Source organism: Giraffa tippelskirchi, chromosome 12 (genome assembly GCF_054371585.1).
Source record: "Giraffa tippelskirchi isolate mGirTip1 chromosome 12, T2T-mGirTip1v1.2.pri, whole genome shotgun sequence".
NCBI classification, from domain to species: Eukaryota; Metazoa; Chordata; class Mammalia; order Artiodactyla; family Giraffidae; genus Giraffa; species Giraffa tippelskirchi.
In genome coordinates this window covers 50,505,770-50,516,922 of record NC_137286.1, presented here as the reverse complement: position 1 = coordinate 50,516,922, position 11,153 = coordinate 50,505,770, and the positions used below count along the sequence as shown (strand labels likewise).

The following is an 11,153-nucleotide window of genomic DNA, read 5'->3' as shown; positions in this document are numbered from 1 at the left end:
TAGGGCCAGCCACCCATCTACCTAAAACACTTGTTGAATACCCTAGCAGCGACTCTCAAGGCACTGCACTCCACTCCTAGTAAAGACCCCACTTTCTGATCTCAAGGGGAGGGCAAGAGAAGAGTAAATCATTTCAGGGTGTGTTATGCTTAAGTGCTGCAGCTCAGGTGAGCACCCTCACACAGAGGAAGGGCGGTTTCCGGAGTCAGGGAGTAGAGGAGAGGGTGGGTGAGCATTTCAGTCGGCACCTCTACCAGCCACCTGACTTTGATCACTTCGCCGCAGCGCAGCGGCTGCGGTCAACCTCAGCCTCCCTTAGCAACCTGAGGGGCCGCCCAGGGGCCTTCCTATTGGCCAGGAGGGGTTTGATGGGCAGCTCTGCCGCGCAACCCGGGCGCGCAGCCCCTTGGCGCCGCGCTCACTCACGGGAGGGCTCGGAGGCGTTACCGCCCCCCCGGGTGCCCCGCCCACCCCCGAGCGGCGCGCAGCGCGCGGCGCATGCGCGGGCGGTTTGGGGCTGTGTGCAGGGTTAGCGCCGAGCCGGAGCAGCTGCGGAGAGGCTCCTGGGCTCCGCCGAGGTCGCCGCGCCCGCTCCTCGCTTCGGCCGCCGCAGTTTCCAAGCCGCCGTCGCCGCCGGGGGAGCGGCCGCTTATTGTCTTTCTCCGCGGCCAAGGTGCGGAGCTGCTCCAGCTCGGCCCGCGGGGGAGCCCCGGGCGCCGCACGGTGAGAGCGCGACTGAACTCGGCGGAATTGGGGGAAGTTTTGCGGTTAGAGGAGGGGTCGCGGGGGGGGGGGGGCGGGCCGCTGCAGCCGGGGCCACGCGCGGGCTGGGATGCATAGGCGCAGGGGATCGCCCCCCGGCCCCCACCCCGCCCGGGTCCCGCTCACGCATTGTCTGCCCGGGGCCGCGGCGCGCCTCGCCGCTCCCGCAGCTCAACCCCGGGGCCGCCTCCGCTCGCGGGCTGGGTGGGGGGGGCGCGGCCGATCCCGCCGGGCTGCGTGCCCGCCTCCCGCGAGGCATCCCCGCGGGGCCCGGACCCCGGTCTTCTCCGGGTCGGCTCCTCCGGAGCGGGGGGCCGCAGTTGCTTCCCGGGAGCTGCGGCTGCTCCGCGGGTCCCTCCGGTCCGGGAGCCGGCGAACAAGTGCCGCGGACGCGAGGGAGCGGCTCTCGCGGGCCGCGGCGAGCGGTAAACACGGCGGGCCGGGCCGGCCTCGCGGGGGCGCCCTGGGCGGCTGCTCCCGGGGGCGCGGCCGGGGCGCCGCGCGGGGTCGGAGACGTGCAGCCCGGGGGGACCCGCCTTGGGACCGTGCCCTGGGCTCCGCTCTCGTCGAGTTCTAGTGCAGCCAAACTTTGAAACCGAACAATACTTTTTTTTTTTTTTGGTAAATAAGACTTACTGAACCCCTCTTCCTTCCTTCCCCCCTCTTTTTTCCCAAAGTCAACCAGTAGGTTAAACTTTTAAAATAAATATGGGGGAAGTCCTCAAGAGTTTTTCCATCAGAAGAAAGGATAGGGTTTTTTTTTTTTTTTTGGTAATAGTGCTTAGAGCAAAATGATTCCGTAGTATTTAGTTTTCTAGATCTTAACTGTGAACTCAGGAGTTCACAAATGTAAGTTGGATTTAGCAATATTTGGTGTTCGGTCTTAGCTTTAACACTCCTCAGTGAAGTTATTTTGAGAGTTTGTTGCCGCAGGCATACAGAACTAAAGTAAAAAACAGTGCCTTTTTTCTCGTTCAGCAACCCCCTCTCCGGTTTTATTTTCATAAGTAACTTTTTCTATTTTTTTTTTTTAATCGTTGGATCGCCCAGATCAGGATAAACGCTGGAAAAATCATTTTCTGCAAGTTTGTAAAGGAACTGTGATCAGCTGTGATAAATCATTGTTAAAGTCCTGTAGGCAGGCTTCCGTGGTCTCTTGGGGATTTGCACACGGCAAGCCCTGTTGTCAAGCTTTGGGTGCTTCGTCTGCTGAATTCAGTTCATTTGGCTTATGAAGTCAGAATGATTCTGTTTAAATCCCCACGGTGGAACCAGCGTAAATGTCTGTCAAATTGCGTGGTGGAAGAAAATGACCAGAATGTGTTTCTATCAGTTGTAAATATTCCCTTGCCGTCTGGTAAATTAACAAGAAAACTTCGAACCAAACACCGTGCGGGTCAGTTTGCCTTTCGATTGGTTTCTCCTGCTGAGGGACCGATGTGAGGTGTGCCCTGGGTTTTTCTGGTTTCCTTGGCCTCATTTTGCAACTTTGTTCACCTGACAAAGCTAAGAAAAATGTCCTGATGGCATAAGCTTGGATTTTCGAAGTAGAGCCACAAGGTTGGTTTTAGGAGTCATAATCCTTGCTCTTTGGGCTCTCCTTCCCAAAGTTGTGCAGCTTTAGATGGCTTGTGTGTAGAGGGTGGGGTGGGGGCTGGGAGGAGGGGTTGACAGAGGTTGGAGGGAGTTGTCAGGGGGGGACAGAATGTAAACAAACACTGCTTAGAACCTTAAGTGACAAGCAGATCAGTTGCTCTGCCTCTCTGATAGCATGTTATACATACCTTTGTCTTAGGGTTTCTGGGACTTCATTTTCTTTGAGGACTAGTAACTGCATCTGTAGTATAAACGGACTCCTCTTCCAACCTGTTAACTCCGAGGGCTGTGATGAGTCTCAGCTGTGTGCCTCTTGGCCCAGAAGGAGTCTTAACACAGCACAGGTGCTCAGGAGGTATTTGTATTGGGTGAAGTGGCTTGGTTGGTACTTCACCCGAATATGGGACCCAGAGAACCACTGAACCTGGGGACTCGTTCACGGTGACAGCTTACTTGCAGGCCTGTAATGCGATTTAGTGTACTTCATACAAGGATGTCTGACCTTTCCTGTTAACCCATTAATTACATCTTGAAAAGAATCGAGGTTTAAATCGTGTGCTGTGGATTTTGTAAAGTGGTTTCTGATTGGGAAAATTTCTCCCTTTTTTGTGGAAATGGCTAAGAGTGCCAGACAAATGCATTCCCTCCCCTGCCTGTTTATACCTCGGTTGTGACTTGGGGAGGTAGCACAGTGTAGAAGAATGCAAATTCTTTGGAATTAGGTAAATTTGAATTCAAATCCCCACCCTTCCGTCGACTAGGTGGGTAGCCTTGAGCCGGCAGGTCCCTTATCCCCTCGAAGCTTCGGTTTCCTACTGTGTAAGGTGTAGTAACATACTTTAGAGCATTCGTAGAAATAAATGAAGCTGTGTGATGATCTTCATAGTGTGCCTGTTACCTGGTAGCTGTAATGACAGTGATTTGGGTACCTTTTTGTATGATTTAAAGGATATTTAAAAGTCGGATGCATCTGAGCATAGCGGTTTAGCTGTTTACCATAAAGAGGGAATGCTTCTCGGGGCACTCAAAACCGGGGCACTCAAAACCGGGGCACTCAAACCGGTGCTACGGGACAACCCAGAGGGATGGGGTGGGGAGGGAGGTGGGGGGGGTTCAGGATGGGGGACACACGTACACCCGTGGCTGATTCATCTTGATGTGTGGCAAAAACCACCACAATATTGTAAAGTAATTAGCTTTCAATTAAGATAAATTAATTTAAAAAAAAGAAATACGTAGTGGCTGTTGTGAAATAATATTTGGTATTCCTGCTGATACTAATATGGATAATTATTTGTTTTGATTTGTTAACTCTATAAATAAAAGTACTGCCCCTAGTATAACAATAAAAAAAAAGAGGGACTGCTTCTGAGAATTGAGTCTTAAATACAATTTTTTTAAAGGTGAAGTTGAACTGAATGTTAATAGAATTACCAGTTTTATCTTCTTAGTCCATTGTTAATCTTTGAGTGGGCCTTGCAGTGTGACTCAGTAGGACAGAACTCTGCATTTATAGTGTTTAGGAAATGGTCAGAAATGGGTTGTTTTCAAGACTTGGAGTTGGGTATCTGAGTTATTTAGTTCCAGTTGTTCCTTATTTTACCTTAATTTTGAAAAATAATAGATATGGATTATGACTACATTTCTCAAACTTGCTTAAGATGGAACTGGCCTGTGGTTTAACAGAGGTGGTATTACTTCCTCTTCAAAAACACGTTTGAAGGTGCCACCATTTGTGGGAGGAAGCAGTGATTTAAATCAGTTATACCAGCGTATTGTTTAGAAAATTCACAGTACCAAGTGAGATAGATACATTCTAGAAATATTAACCTGTCATGGGCATTTCTGTATATTGAATCTCATCTTTCCATTTTTTTAAATAAAATAAAGGCAAAAAGTTAATCATGAAGGATTACAGTAAACCTTTAAAAATTATATTTGACCAGGCTCACAGATTGAGGGGAAAAAACCAAAGCTGACAAAGCTAGATGAACCCCCTTGGACTTCTGATAATCCCCTTTTAAAGTTAACCTTGCCGTGCGCTTGAACACGCAGGGTTATTACTGACGGGGACAGCATCCGCTTGGAATCTGTGCTCCCGAGTCACTGTCAGGCTGTCTTACCCGCTGTCCGTGGGGCGAGAGGAGGACGCTGTTGCTGGAAAGAAGTTTGCTTCCTTCACGTGTCTCCGCGTTTGTGGTCCTGTAGTCCACCTCGGGGTCGATTGGGATACAGTGAGTGGAAGGTGGACAGGTAACCCATTTTGGTCAGTCCTTGCTCAAAGAAGGCACCAGTAGGCCTGATACTGAGATACGACGATTGTTAACAAATGGTTGTGTAGGACAATGGTGTGTTTCCCTTTTTTACGTCTTCAGAGCTGTGTTCAGAGCCCTGGAAAGGCGGATATCAGTGTGCGTGACGCAGCTGTTGGGGTGGGGAGAAGGAAACAGTGTGAGGGATTTACCGTTCATGTCACTCAGTAAGCTCTCCCATTAGTAATCAGTCCTTTTGAATTTTCACTTATGATCCTATCGTAAGCCCGTGTTTGGCCACAGAAATCGTCTTTACCACTTCAAAAGGCTAGTTATTCCTGCATGGTTAGGAATTAAGTATGTTGCACTGTAATGAGTTAGTCTTTTAGACAACTGAAGAGGTCAAGCAAGAGAAAAGTACCTTGGAGTTATGCAATGTAGGTTCCATCAACCCAAGGGAATTGCTGGTGATATCTGCTGAAAGCATGGATACAGGACCGCATGGTTGACTTCCTGAGCCTCACCAATTATTGGCAGTGTGTCCTTGAGGAGGCCACTTCATGTGTCTCAGACTTAGCATCCTTACTTATAAAATAAGGACAGATTTGATACTGTCATCCAATCTCCTGCCCTCTACTGTCAATGAGAAACTCTGGAGGTAAAGCGCTGTACAAGTGCTTTGTCATGTTGTGGTTTTGTTGGTTCCCTACTGGTTTGGATAAAATTCAAATCCTAGTCTATAAAACGGGAAAACATCCAGTGAAGTTTATTGATTTTTCTTTATAAATATTACACCATTTCTATTGCCATTCTTACGTAGGAAAATGGATACTTGTCACTTTTGCCTCTTTGTGGATTTACTTTTACAACGTATTTGTTATGGGATATTTTTCTAAATTCAGTGCTTGCTGGGAGACCCGCATTACTCTGAAATCAAAGAAACTGACATTGGATCCCAGTACTTGAAGTCAGGTGAAACCACAATAAACAGTGAACAAAGAATGTCAAAATGTTTCAGAAGGGTACGAAAGAAGCTAGCCTAGTCACTGTCTGATCTTTTCTGACTCATTTTCTTAAAAATTATGTTTAAAAAATTGGTTTACTCAAATCGGGGAGCGTGCCTCTTATGTGTCAGATGTTATACTGTGTGTCTTACATTTTATGTATGACTAAGCTGTGTGGCATGTGGGATATGAGTTCCCAGACCCGAGATTGAACCCTACATTGGGAGCATGAAGTCAACCACTGGACCACCAGGGAAATCCTACGATTTATTTCATTTTTGAAACAAATCTATGAGGCAGGAATTATTGACACATTTTAGGAGGGCTTCCCTGGTGGCTCAGATGGTAAAGAAGCTGCCTCAATGCAGGAGACCCAGGTTCGATCCCTGGGTTGGGAAGATCCCCTGGAGAAGGAAATGGCAACCCATTCCAGTATTCTTGCCTGGAGAATTCCATGGACAGAGGAGCCTGGTAGGGTACAGTCCGTGGGGTTGTAAAGAGTTGGACATGACTGAGTGACTAACACTTTCAGGAGGGGGAAACACCCACGAAAATGATTTGGTAGTGGTCACATAGTTTTAAATTTTGGTGCTAAAATTTGAATAATCTGAATTCACTTTATTTTGGCTGCAAAAGGCATGCTTTTCACATCACTGACATTGTCACCTGAAAAGAGTACAGTTTGTAAACAGATCAGGTTTATTGAGTCATTGTTTATATGATAAAATGCACCCATTTTAAGTGTACAGAGTTTGACAAGTTTTAATGAATATATTCATGCATGTAACTTAACAGCACAATAAAGGTATAGAATGTTTCCATCACCCCAGAAAGTTCCTTTGTGTTCTCCAGAGAGTTCTGCCTTCACCCCTCACTCTGCTGCGTAGCTCACCATAGGCAGCCACTACTCTGCTCCCTGTCACCAGAGTTTTGTTTACAAACTATGGCCCACAGACCAGATGTGGACTACTGTTTGTTTTTTTTTAAATAAAGTTTTATTGGGACACAGCAGTGTTCCTTTGTTTCCATGTTGTCTGTGGTTGCTTTGGTGCTACAGTGACAGCAGTTACAAGACACCCTGTGATCCACAACGCTGAAAATATTTACTATCTCACAGAAAAAGTTGAGCCTTGATCTGTATAACTAATTATAATGATGACATCTGAACGGTTCTGTAGTATTCAGTGCATATTCAACTTTTCCTGTTTGTCCTCCAAATAGCTTTTTATAGTTAATGAAAATTAAAAAAAAAATCAGGATAGTACTCCATCGCGTGTGTGTATATGTGTGTGGGCACACACATTTGGACGTATTTCTGTAAATAGTGCCACTGTGAACATTGGGGCACATGTATCTTTTTGAATTAGAGTTTCAAACTTTTTGAATTAGTTGTTTGCTTTCTTATTATTGCCCCACCTGAAAGTACAAAGACTTTGCTCTATTATTTTTCTCCTAGAATTTTTATAGTTCGAAATTTTACAGTTTAGGTTTATGAATCACTTGAGTTAATGTTCTAATGGTGCAAAGTGTGGATTGTTTTTTGTTTTTTTGCACATGGATGTGTAGTTGTTCCAGCATGTTTTTTGAAAAGACGTCTTTCTCCATTGAATTGCCTTTGTACCTTTGCTGAAAGCCAGTTGATCATGTATGTGTGGGTCTGTTCCTGGATTCTGGATTCTGTCATATTGGTCTGTGTCTTTCATTTTTCTTTTATGACACTGTTGATTACTGTATCTATATAGTAAATCTTGAAATCAGGTAGTACGAGTTCTCTAATTGTGTTATTTTTCAGAATTATCTTTGAGTATCCTAGTTGCTTTGCCTTTCCAAGTACGTTTTATTTACTTATTTATTTTTTGGCTGCACTTCAAAGCTTGTGGGACCCTAGTTCCCTGACCAGGGATTGAATCTGGGTCCTTGTGAAAGTGTGGAGTCCTAACCATTGGACCTTCAGGGAGTTCCCCCCAAGTATATTTTAGAATCAGCTTGTTAAGAAGAATCCTGCCAGGATTTTTGATTGGCCCTGTATTGAATCTGTAAATCACTTAGGGTAGAATTGACAGCTTAGTCATGTTGAGTCATGAACATGATTTATGATGTTCTATTTATTTTGACCTTTTTTTTTTAGTTTTTTAATTAGTGTTTTGTAGATTTTAGTAATTGGATCTTGCGTGTTTTTAAAATAAAGATTAATATGTATTTCATATTTTCTGGTGCTGTTGTAAATGATACTTTTAAAATTTCAATTTCCTGTTCATTGCTAGTATGTAGAAATAGAATTGAATTTTTTATGCTGACCTTTTGTCTTAAAAACTTGCTAAACTTACTTGGGCTCTTGTTCGTAGATAGTAATGTCATTGGCAAATACAGGAAGTTTGATTTCTTCTTTGCAGTCTGTATGCCTTTTATTTCTTTTTCTTTATTGAACTGGCTAGGACCTCCTGTATGATGATGAACAGGAGTTTTGAAAGTGGACCTTTTCTTGATGTTAAGGGGAAAACATTCATGTTTCACCATTAACGATGTTGTGTATAGTTTTTGTTTTTGTAGTGGTAAAGGTGTTCTTTATCAAGTTGATAAAGTTCTGTTTCTTAATTTGCTGAGTTTTTATCATGAATGGGTACTGAATGTTGTCACAGGCTTCTTCTGCATCTGTTGAGATGGTCATATATTTTTTCTTCTTTAATCGGTAGATATGGTGAATTACACTGCTTTTTCAGTGTTGAACTAGCCTTGTAATTTTCTGATAATCCTCAGTCATGATGTATTTTAATATATTGTTGGATTCAATTTGCTACTGAATCTTTTTTATTTCCTTTATTTGTCTATTAATGTTCCTTTAAAAAATTCTTGGTCATGTGTGTAATACTCATCATAGTTGTTAAAGTCCTAGTTCATTAATTCCATTATTTGTTTCTATAGGCCCCCCCCCCCATTTTTGGGTCACATCGTGGTAATTTCTTGTTAGATCCTAGAAATGGTGAATTTTAATTTGTTGATTGCTGTTGATTGGTCCAAGTTAGATCAACCCTGGCTGTATCCTTTTACTCTAAGACTTGTTTCACCCCATTATTAAGGCATGAAGCCTCCATAGCTTTCATTGAAGAATGGTACGTTCTCTGTTCTTGCTGGTCTGAGTGTCTGCCAGCCCTGTGTGAGTTCTGGGGTTATGTAGCATATGGTCCTTGGGTCCTTCTTTGCCTGCCCTTGTAGATTTACAGTACGCACACATAGCTTATTATTCATGGTTAGACTCAGGCAGGCCTCTTTGCTGATTCTGGAGATCCTTCTTCATGCAACTCCCTCCTTTCTAGCACTCTGGTTTTAGGTTCCTGAGCTCCTCATGCTCTTGGACTTCCTACTTAGCAAGCCTGCCTTGCTCTGCTTGGGCTCCTCAAAGCACATGGTCCAGGATGTGTCTCCAGGCTGAGAAAGCTGGTGCTTGTGTGGAGTTCACCTCTTCCCAGTCCTGTACTGTTGGTGGTCCAGTGACTAACAGATATTGCCATTTGGCAGTCTGTTTTTTTTGGTTGTTGGTGGAGGGTGAGAGCAGGAAGGAGTCTGGATCCAGGTACTCCATCACGGTTGGAAATTGAAATCCTTTGAAAGAGTATAATTTATTGATGATGCTCAAGGTCTCCTTACAGGAGTCTTCAAGTCTGTGTGTATAAATATCAAAGAAATGTTTGTTAAATGTTTATGTAGCTAGCCTTTACTCTGTAGGGAATACAGAAAAAGTCGTGTCACTAAGTCATGCCCATCTGTTTGTGACCCCGTGGACTGTAGCCTGCCAGGCTCCTCTGTCCATGGGATTTCCCAGGCAAGAATACTGGAGTGGGTTGCTATTTCCTTCTCCACGGGATCTTCCCGACCCAGGGATGGAAGCTGTGTCTCCTGCCTGGCAGGCAGATTCTTTACCACCTCTGTAGTATATACATGAGATTAATCAAAGATGTGAAATGCTCTAGTGATGAGCAGAAAAGTGGTCTGATACTTTGATATAACGATGCTTTCTTTTACATCTTTGTTTCTTAACCTGTATTTGTAATTTCCTCCTATGGCACAGGATGAAGTGAGTCAGTGGGTAGAGTGTTGGCTCTTTCAGATGTGTCTGGCGACTTAATTTGCTCTGTGGCTTTAGGTAAATTGTCTCTGAAAATCAGCTTTCTCTTTTGTAAAGTAGGCACCGCGACATACCTTGTAGGGTTGTTTGTTAATTTATTCAGCACATATTTGGGAGCCCTCTGTTGTCAGGCACTGTTCTAGGTGATGGGATTTCAGTGACAAAAGGCAGCTGCTGCCGTCAAGCGGCTGACATCTTAGCGAGAGAAGCAGAACATGAACAGGTAGAAGGCCGGGCATGATAACTGTGGGAAGAAGATGAAGAGTATTCAGAAAATTGGGGGAGGGGGGTCAAACTTTCTGAGATGAGATTTCTGAGCGAGACCTGAGGGAAGTGACGAGAGCAGACCTGAAGGTCTCTGGATGTTCTGAGTGGAAGGAGCATCAGGGGCAAAGAACTTGAGGTGAGAGTATGAACAGGGAGGCCGAGGATGGGGCAGGAGAGAACAGTGTATATGCGGGTAGTTGTTGCTGTTGTTTAGTCGCTGAGTTGTGTCCACCTCTTCCCCATGGACTCTCCAGCCTCCTCTGTCCATGGAATTCTCCAGGCAAGAATGCTGGAGTGGGTTGCCATTTCCTCCAGGGAATCTTTCTGACCCAGGGATTAAACTTTGTCTCTTTCCTTGGGAGGCGGGTTTAAGCAAAATAGTAGTGACCTAAAACACCTTGTATATTTGTGCCCAAGGAAGTTAAAACTCCAAACCTGTTGAAAACTTTTCTCCTCTAAGCACAATAAAAGTGTTATCAGTGAAATCTGTTGTTCATTTTCAGTCTCTAAGGATATGAGTTCAGTTAAGTCACTCAGTCGTGTCTGCCTCTTTGTGACCCAGTGGATTGCAGCACACCAGGCCTCCCTGTCCATCACCAACTTCTGGAGCTTGCTCAAACTCACATCCATCAAGTCAGTGATGCCATCCAACCATCTCATCCTCTGTCATCCCCTTCTCCTCCTGCCTTCAATCTTTCCCAGCATCAGGGTCTTTTCCAGTGACTCAGTTCTTCCCATTAGGTGGCCAAAGTATTGGAGCTTCAGTTTCAGCATCAGTCCTTCCAATGAATATTCAGGACTGATTTCCTTTAGGATTGACTGGTTTGATCTCCTTGCTGTTCAAGGACTCTCAAGAGTCTTCTCCAACACCACAGTTTCAAATCAACAATTCTTGGGTGCTCAGCTTTCTTTATAGTCCTTCACATCCATTCATGATGACTGGAAAAACCATAGCTTTGGCTAGATGGACCTTTGTTGGCAAAGTAATGTCTCTGCTTTTTAATATGCTGTCTAGGTTGGTCATAGCTTTTCTTCCAAGGAATAAACATCTTTTAATTTCATGGCTGCAGTCACCATCTGCAGTGATTTTGGAGCCCCCCAACATAAAATCTTGTCACTGTTTCCGTTGTTTCCCCATCTATCTGCCAT

General features: G+C 44.8%; 1 protein-coding gene across 11 annotated transcripts in view; it reads left to right on the top strand.

Moving 5' to 3' along the window:
* The first annotated feature begins 513 nt into the window (after positions 1-513).
* AKAP13 (A-kinase anchoring protein 13) overlaps positions 514-11,153 on the top strand; it is a 318,012-nt gene continuing 307,372 nt past the window's right edge. For all 11 annotated transcript variants that reach the window (XR_014071355.1, XM_081550449.1, XM_081550455.1 and 8 more), the window contains exon 1: positions 514-723. The gene's annotated coding sequence lies outside the window, so the exon portion shown is untranslated. The remainder of the gene's footprint in view (positions 724-11,153) is intronic.